We start from the raw sequence: 9,710 nt of genomic DNA, 5'->3' as shown, positions 1-9,710 counted from the left end.
ATATCAATTAAGTCCATCTTGTTTAATGTATCATTTAAAGCCTGTGTTTCCTTATTTATTTTCATTTTGGATGGTCTCTCCATTGGTGAAAGTGGGGTGTTAAAGTCCCCTACTATGATTGTGTTACTGTCGATTTCCCCTTTTATGGCTGTTAGTATTTGCCTTATGTATTGAGGTGCTCCTATGTTGGGTGCATAAATATTTGCAATTGTTATATCTTCTTCTTGAATTGATCCCTTGATCATTATATAGTGTCCTTCTTTGTCTCTTGTAATAGTCTTTGTTTTAAAGTCTATTTTGTCTGATATGAGAATTGCTACTCCAGTTTTCTTTTGATTTCCATTTGCATGGACTATCTTTTTCCATCCCCTCACTTTCAGTCTGTATGTGTCCCTAGGTCTGAAGTGGGTCTCTTGTAGACAACATATATACGGGTCTTGTTTTTGTATCCATTCAGCCAGTCTGTGTCTTTTGGTGGGGGCATTTATTCCATTTACATTTAAGGTAATTATTGATATGTACGTTCCTATTCCCATTTTCTTAAATGTTTTGGGTTTGTTATTGTAGGTGTTTTCCTTCTCTTGTGTTTCTTGCCTAGAAAAGTTCCTTTAGCATTTGTTGGAAAGCTGGCTTGGTGGTGCTGAACTCTCTCAGATTTTGCTTGTCTGTAAAGGTTTTAATTTCTCTATCAAATCTGAATGAGATCCTTGCTGGGTAGAGTAATCTTGGTTGTAGATTTTTGTCCTTCATCACTTTAAATATGTTCTGCCACTCCCTTCTGGCTTGCAGAGTTTCTGCTGAAAGATCAGATGTTAACCTTATGGGGATTCCCTTGTGTGTTATTTGTTGTTATTCCCTTGCTGCTTTTAATATGTTTTCTTTATATTTAATTTTTGATAGTTTGATTAATATGTGTCTTGGCATGTTTCTCCTTGGATTTATCCTGTATGGGACTCTCTGTGCTTCCAGGACTTGATTAACTATTTCCTTTCCCATATTAGGGAAGTTTTCAACTATAATCTCTTCAAATATTTTCTCAGTCCCTTTCTTTTTCTCTTCTTCTTCTGGGACCCCTATAATTCGAATGTTGGTGCGTTTAATGTTGTCCCAGAGGTCTCTGAGGCTGTCCTCAGTTCTTTTCATTCTTTTTTCTTTATTCTGCTCTGCAGTAGTTATCTCCACTATTTTATCTTCCAGGTCACTTATCCGTTCTTCTGCCTCAGTTATTCTTCTATTGATCCCTTCTAGAGAATTTTTAATTTCATTTATTGTGTTTTTCATCGTTGCTTGGTTCCTCTTTAGTTCTTCTAGGTCCTTGTTAAATGTTTCTTGCATTTTGTCTATTCTATTTCCAAGATTTTGGATCATCTTTACTATCATTATTCTGAATTCTTTTTCAGGTAGACTGCCTATTTCCTCTTCATTTGTTAGGTCTGGTGGGTTTTTACCTTGCTCCTTCATCTGCTGTGTGTTTTTCTGTCTTCTCATTTTGCTTATCTTACTGTGTTTGGGGTCTCCCTTTCACAGGCTGCAGGTTCGTAGTTCCTGTTGTTTTTGGTATCTGTCCCCAGTGACTAAGGTTGGTTCAGTGGGTTGTGTAGGCTTCCTGGTGGCGGGGACTAGTGCCTGTGTTCTGGTGGATGAGGCTGGATCTTGTCTTTCTGGTGGGCACGTCCACGTCTGGTGGTGTGTTTTGGGGTGTATGTGGCTTTATTATGATTTTAGGCAGCATCTCTGCTAATGGATGGAGTTGTGTTCCTGTCTTGCTGGTTGTTTGGCATAGGGTGTCCAGCACTATAGCTTGCTGGTCGTTGAGTGAAGCTGGGTCTTGGTGTTGAGATGGAGATCTCTGGGAGATTTTCATCGTTTGGTATTACGTGGAGCTGGGAGGTCTCTTGTGGACCAGTGTCCTGAAGTTGGCTCTCCCACCTCAGAGGCACAGCCCTGATGCCTGGCTGGAGCACCAAGAGCCTTTCATCCACACGGCTCAGAATAAAAGGGAGAAAAAAATAGAAAGAAAAGAAGAAAGAGGATAAAATAAAATAAAGTTATTAAAATAGAAAAAATAATTATTAAGAAAGAAAGAAAAAAAAAATTAAAAAAAAAACAACAGACGGACAGAACCCTAGGACAAATGGTGAAAGCACAGGTATACAGACAAAATCTCACACAGAAGCATACACATACACACGTACAAAAAGAGGAAAAGGGGAAAAAATAATATATCTTGCTCCCAAAGTCCACCTCCACAATTTGGGACGATTCGTTGTCTGTTAAGGTATTCCACAGATGCAGGCACATCAAGTTGTTTGTGGAGCTTTAATCCGCTGCTTCTGAGGCTGCTGGGAGAAATTTCCCTTTCTCTTCTTTGTTCGCACAGCTTCTGGGTTTCAGCTCTGGATTTGGCTCCGCCTCTGCGTGTAGGCCGCCTGAGGGCGTCTGTTCCCGCCCAGACAGAACGGGGTTAAAGGAGCAGCTGCTGCGGGGGCTCTGGCTCACTCAGCCCGCGGGGAGGGAGCGGTACGGAGGAGGCGGGGCGAGCCTTCGGTGGCAGAGGCCGGCGTGACGTTGCAGCAGCCTGAGGCGCGCCATGTGTTCTCCCGGGTAAGTTGTCCCCGGCTCACGGGACCCTGGCAGTGGCGGGCTGCACAGGCTCCTGGGAGGGGAGGTGTGGATAGTGACCTGTGCTCGCACACAGGCTTCTTAGTGGCGGCAGCAGCAGCAGCCTTAGCGTCTCATGCTCGCCTCTGTGGTCCGCGCTGAGAGCCGCGGCTCGCGCCCGTCTCTGGAGCTCGTTTAGGCAGCGCTCTGAATCCCCTCTCCTCGTGCACCAGGAAACAAAGAGGCAAGAAAAAGCCTCTTGCCTCTTCGGCAGCTCCAGACCTTTTCCCGGACTGCCTCCGGCTAGCTGTGGTGCACTAACCCCTTCAGGCTGTGTTCACGCCACCAACCCCAGTCTTCTCCCTGGGATCCGACCGAAGCCCGAGCCTCAGCTCCCAGCCCCACCCGCCCCGGCGGGTGAGCAGACAAGCCTCTCGGGCTGGTGAGTGCTGCTCGGCGCTGAGCCTCTGTGCAGGAATCTCTCCGCTTTGCCCTCCGCACCCCTGTGGCTGCGCTCTCCTCCGTGGCTCCGGAGCTTCCCCCCTCTGCCCCCCGCAGTCTCCGCCTGCGAAGGGGCTTCCTAGTGTGCGGAAACCTTTCCTCCTTCACGGCTCCCTCCCACTGGTGCAGGTCCCGTCCCTATCCTTTTGTCGCTGTTTTTTCTTTTTTCTTTTGCCCTACCCAGGTACGTGGGGGAGTTTCTTGCCCTTTGGGAGGTCTGACGTCTTCTGCCAGCGTTCAGTGGGTGTTCTATGGGAGCAGTTCCACGTGTAGATGTATTTCTGATGTATCTGTGGGGAGGAAGGTGATCTCCGCGTCTTACTCTTCCGCCATCTTCTCCGACCTCCATTATACCTTTTATACATGATTAAACTGTCCCCACATTAATAATGCCACTACTATATTAAAAATAGTTTCTAGATTCTTTACTCTGATTAATTGATATATTTGTCTCTCCATTAATTACTGTAGCTTTTTATTGAGGCCTGATATCTAGTTGGCCAAATCCCATCAACGTAATTCTTCAATATTGTCTTGGCTCTTTTTAGCCCATTACTCTTTCATATAAATTTAAATTTCCTGTTAGGTTCCATGAAAAATCTTATTGGGGTTTTGGCTGGAATTGCATGAAATTTATAGATTTCAATTGTTATAGTGTCAAGTATTTTCATTCATTATTTTGGAAATCTCCCCATTTATTTAGGTCTTATTATATTTATTAAGCTATAATTTTCCCCATAAACATTTCATACATATATTTTTTAGATAGGTACAGTTTAGTATGTAAGAAACTTGGAAGTTGTCACTCTGTCTTAACAAGTAAAAAGCTGAGCAAAATGAATAGTGAGAATAGGGCAAACCATGGCCCCCCAGATTGGAGCAACTAACAGGAGACTGCAGAGAATCACAGCTTACCTGAGCAGAAGCCCAGAAGCATTAACCTCTCTGGGAATCAGTGCCAGGTTAGGAAACCTGAAATATTATTGATGAATTGCTGGGAGGTCAGTTTGGAGAAGTCTGAGAGTTAAAAACTCCAGGGGGACTCAGTCACCAAAGGAGAGGTTACCCATACTTTAAAAAAAAATTTTTTTTATTTTTAAAAATTTTTATTGGAGTATAGTTGCTTTACAATATTGTGTTAGTTTATACTGTACAGCAAAGTGAATCAGCTATACGTATACATATATCCCCTCTTGTTTGGATTTCCTTCCCATTTAGGTCACCACAGAGCACTGAGTAGGGTTTCCTGTGCAATACAGTAGATTCTCATTAGTTGTCTATTTTATACATGGTATCAATAGTGTATATATGTCAATCTTAATCTTTTTATACATCGTATCAGTAGTGTATGTATGTCAATCTCAATCTCCCAATTCCTCCCATTCCCCCCTTTCCCTTTGGTATCCATAAATTTGTTCGCTATGGCTGTGTCTCTATTTCTGCTTTGCAAATAAGGTCATCCATACCATTTTTCCAGATTCCACATATATGCGTTAATATACGATATTTGTTTTTCTCTTTCTGACTTACTTCACTCTGTATGACAGTCTCTAGGTCTATCCATGTCTCTACAAATGACCCAATTTCGTTCCTTTTTATGGCTGAGTAATATTCCATTGTATATACGTGCCACATCTTCTTTAATCATTCATCTGTCAGTGGACATATAGGTTGCTTCTGTGTCCTGGCTATTGTAAATAGTGCTGCAATGAACATTGGGGTGCATACGTCTTTTTGAATTATGGTTTTCTCTGGGTATATGCCCAGTAGTGGGATTGCTGGGTCATATGGGAACCTCCATACTGTTCTCTATAGTGGCTGTATCAATTTACATTCCCACCAAGAGTGCAAGAGGGTTCCCTTTTCTCCACACCCTCTCCAGCAGTTATTGTTTGTAGATTTTTTGATGATGGTGATTCTGACCTGTGTAAGGTGATACCTCATTGTAGTTTTGATTTGCCTTTCTCTAATAATTAGTGATGGGGAGCATCTTTTCATGTGTTTGCTGGCCATCTACCCGTGCTTTTGTGAGCTTTATCTCCTGGAGCTCTATCAGGTTCTCACAGTAAATATCAGAGGAAAATCCCCTTATGCTTCCAGCAGGGGTAGGGGAAAAGAAACTATTTTGAAACATGCCAGAGCATTCTGTTCTGCCTTAACAAGGTCTGCCAGCAGGAGAAACTGTTTAACCAGAGCTTAACCTGCTGGGGTATTATCAGAGCCTAATTGACCTAGAGGAAGGAAAAATGCCGAACCTGAAGCTCCTCGAACCTTTCCTGGGGAATAAGGGAAATACCCAACTCCAGCCCACTCTAGCCATCCTGTCCTACCTAAGAGAGGAAAGGCTGAAAAGCATGTGTGAAGTCTATGTTTCAAGGATACAGTCACTATTTTGTTAGATATATGCTTAGGTGTCTATATTAGTTGAGAATAGCCTAGATGCCTGAAGAGAACCTGCTCCAGTGTCTTACACATATTATGGCTCAACCTCTTAAATAAAAGAAGCCCAGAGAGAGGTAGTAACTTATGTTTCAATGACACAAAATGTCAAGTTTGAGATCTTTGTAGTTCTCTATTCTTTTCTTTCATGGTTTCTGAAACTTCAGCTATAATGTCTAATTCCTTGCAGCTGGAAGGAGGGAGTGTACAAGGACAAAAAGGGATTTCTGGGAGCTCCTGACCAACATTCTTTTGCTCACATATAACTGGCAATCTCTAGGTTCAAGGCAGGCTGGAAAATGGAGTTTTCTGTTGGATATATTGTTACCCTTAATAAAATCAGAGTTCTCTCACTGAGGAAGAAAAGAAAAAAAATCAATATAGAGGTAGGGGTAGTGGGAAACTAGCAGCTGCTGTTGAAGGATCTTTTAATCTTTGTTGTTATTTTAAATATCTTTTAAAAATGGAAAATTCCAGTTGTTTATTGGTATTCATAGCAATATTTCATTTAAAACAAAGCATAATATACAGAAAAATTTACTCTTTTAGTGTATGTTTCTGCAAATTTGGGCAAATACATGCAGTCATTATTTTGTTTGAGGAACACATCAAACAGAGTAAGAAACAGTGAGAATATTATGAGGTTTGGTAAGAGAAGCAGGCAAGACCATGTTCTTAAGGGGCACTGTAGGTGATAAAACTAAGTCTGGATTTAATCTAAGTGCAGTGGGAGCCACTGGAGAGTTTTAAGCAGGGGAGTGATGTGATGTAATTTATTTTGGAAAATTCACTCTGTATTCTTTCTGGAGAATGGATTGCAAGGAACATGCAAGGAAGAAAGGAGTCTAATTCCAAGGCAATTTCATAGTCCAGGCAAATGTTCATGGTCACTGAGACAAGGATGGTGGCAATACAGGGGGAGTTAAAACAGATTCAGTATATATGATGGAGCAACAGGATTTGCTCTTGGATTTTCATTTTCAACTGTTTCTATGACTGGGATGCGACTCCCTCTGGAGTCAGATGTTCAGAATAATCACTGTAATTTGTGAATTTCTTTGCATACATACACTGCTAATTTAGCAAGGCTGTTATTTTTTTTTCATTCCCCATTCATGTACACAAGTGTGATTCACAAGCTGCATGACGTAATTATTTTTCTGGATTAGAGAAAAGAGAGAAGACAATTTTCTATTTAACAAAAGAGTTTTTTAAAAAATTAATTAATTAATTAATTTTTGGCTGTGTTGGGTCTTCGTTACTGCATGTGGGCTTTCTCTAGTTGCGGAGAGCGGGGGCTTCTCTTGTTGCGGAGCACGGGCTCTAGGCACGCGGGCTCAGTAGTTGTGGCTGGTGGGCTCTAGAGCACAGACTCAGTAGTTGTGGGGAATGGGCTTAGTTGATTCGCAGCATGTGAGATCTTCCCAGACCAGGGCTTGAACCTGTGTCCCCTGCATTGGCAGGCGGATTCTTCTTTTTTTTTTTTTAACATCTTTATTAGAGTATAATTGCTTTACAGTGTTAGTGTAAAGCAGTGTTAGTTTCTGCTTTATAACAAAGTGAATCAGCTATATGTATACATATATCCCCGTATCTCCTCCCTCTTGCATCTCCCTCCCACCCTCCCTATCCCACCCCTCTAGATGGTCACAAAACACCGAGCTGATTCCCTGTGCTATGCGGCTGCTTCCCACTAGCTATCTATTTACATTTGGTAGTATGTATAAGTACATACCACTCTCTCACTTCGTCCCAGCTTACCCTTCCCCCTCCCCATGTCCTCAAGTCCATTCTCTACGTCTGCGTCTTTATTCCTGTCCTGCCCCTAGGTTCTTCAGAACCTGGTTTTTTTTTAGATTCCATATACATGTGTTAGCATACGGTAATTGTTTTTCTCTTTCTGACTTGCTTCACGCTGTATGACAGACTCTAGGTCCATCCACCTCACTACAAATAACTCAGTTTTGTTTCTTTTTATGACTGAGTAATATTCCATTGTATATATATGTGCCGCAACTTCTTTATCCATTCATCTGTCGATGGACACTTAGGTTGCTTCCATGTCCTGGCTATTGTAAATAGTGCTGCAATGAACATTTTGGTACATGACTCTTTTTGAATTATGGTTTTCTCAGGGTATATGCCCAGTAGTGGGATTGCTGGGTCATATGGTAGTTCTAATTTTAGTTTTTTAAGGAACTGCATACTGTTCTCCATAGTGGCTGTACCAATTTACATTCCCACCAACAGTGCAAGAGTGTTCCCTTTTCTCCACACCCTCTCCAGCATTTATTGTTTGTAGAGTTTTTGATGATGGCCATTCTTACTGGTGTTAGGTGATACCTCATTGTAGTTTTGATTTGCATTTCCCTAATCGTTAGTGATGTTGAGCATCCTTTCATGTGTTTGTTGGCAATCGGTATATCTTCTTTGGAGAAATGTCTGTTTAGGTCTTCTGCCCATTTTTGAATTGGGTTGTTTGTTTTTTTGATATTGAGCTGCATGTGCTGCTTGTAAATTTTGGAGATTAATCCTTTGTCAGTTGCTTCATTTGCAAATATTTTCTCCCATTCTGAGGGTTGTCTTTTCATCTTGTTTATGGTTCTCTTTGCTGTGCAAAAGCTTTTAAGTTTCATTAGGTCCCATTTGTTTATTTTTGTTTTTATTTCCATTTCTCCAGGAGGTGGGTCAAAAAGGATCTTGCTGTGATTTATATCATAGAGTGTTCTGTTTATGTTTTCCTCTAAGAGTTTTATAGTGTCTCGCAGGAGGATTCTTAACCACTGCACCGCCAGGAAATCCCAACGAAAGAGTTTTGAACATGCTCAGATGATCTTGCTTTTATGTTAGGATTTAGAAGCAAGTTAAGAACACTACTGGTTGGAGATCTAATCTTAGGAGTTCGGGGAAGGTCTTGGATATGAATCTCTTCCATGAGTTGCTTAACTTCCATTAACAATATTTAAACAATTTTTTGTGTGCTAGCCTTCCTGAAAGGAATGGTATATGAAATCCCCAACACTGTATTATACATACCTTTATTAATTTACTTTCCCTTTTAAATCATCCTTGATCACCTATAGGAGAAGTAGGTATTTGTAACAATCAGTTTTAATATCTTAAAGTCCCTAACAGGTGAAGAGGGATTGAATCTATTTTATGGCATAAAGAGATGAATGAACAGAATGGATGTAATGAATAGACTGAAAGAAGACCTGTATTCCTGGGTAATTCCTGGCCACTTGGTCTACTGCAGAACTGCAATAATAAAAAAAATGCCATAAAACAGTGATAGACTAAGAAATAGGGAAATGATACCAAGAAAATATAAATAAAAATAGAAAGCCATGGTCATGTTAAAAAAAAAGGAACATAATTTTGAATCACAAAGGAGAGCATGGGTACTATATTTGGGCTATAAATTTAGGTTTGGGCTTCCTAGACCAACAGAAAAAAAGGGTCACAATCAACTGCTCAATTACCATTAGCAAGATGCCTAATTTGGGCCTAAGAAGTATTAACTGTAGAACTGAAGTTGTTCTGGGTCCACAAGGCATTGGCCCTGCATCTTGTAGTTCAGGACCAGGCTGCTTCACTGGAGAATTCTTCTAAGTGTTCAGAGAAGAATTAACACCTATCCTTCTCAAGGTCTTCCAAAATTGAAGAGGAAGGAACACTTCTAAACACACTTTATGAAGCGAGCATTACCTTGATACTAAAACCAGACAAGGACACCACAAAGAAAGGAAAATTACAGCCCCAAATTTCTGACAAACATAGATGAAGAAATCCTCAACAAAATATTAGCAAACTGAATTAAACAATACATTATAAAAATTATACATCATGATCAAATGAGATTAATTCCAGGGATGCAAGGGATGGTTCAACATCTGAAAAATCAATCAGCATAATATACCACATTAACAAAATGAAGAATTAAAATCATAAGATCATCTCAATAGATGAAGAAAAAGCATTGGATAAAATTGAACATCTATTTATGATAAAAATAACTCTCAACAAGGTGGGGATAGAGGGAACATATCTCAATGCAATAAAAGCCAAATTTGGCAAGGCCACAGCTAACATCATACTCAACAGTGAAAAGCTGAATGCTTTTCCTCTATGATCAGGAACAAGACATGGATGCCTTCTGTCACCACTTC

The sequence above is a fragment of the Balaenoptera physalus genome, assembly GCF_965194825.1.
Source record: "Balaenoptera physalus genome assembly, chromosome: 7".
NCBI lineage: Eukaryota > Metazoa > Chordata > Mammalia > Artiodactyla > Balaenopteridae > Balaenoptera > Balaenoptera physalus.
The sequence above is the reverse complement of the archived record's forward strand: the minus strand, read 5'-3'. Positions refer to the sequence as shown.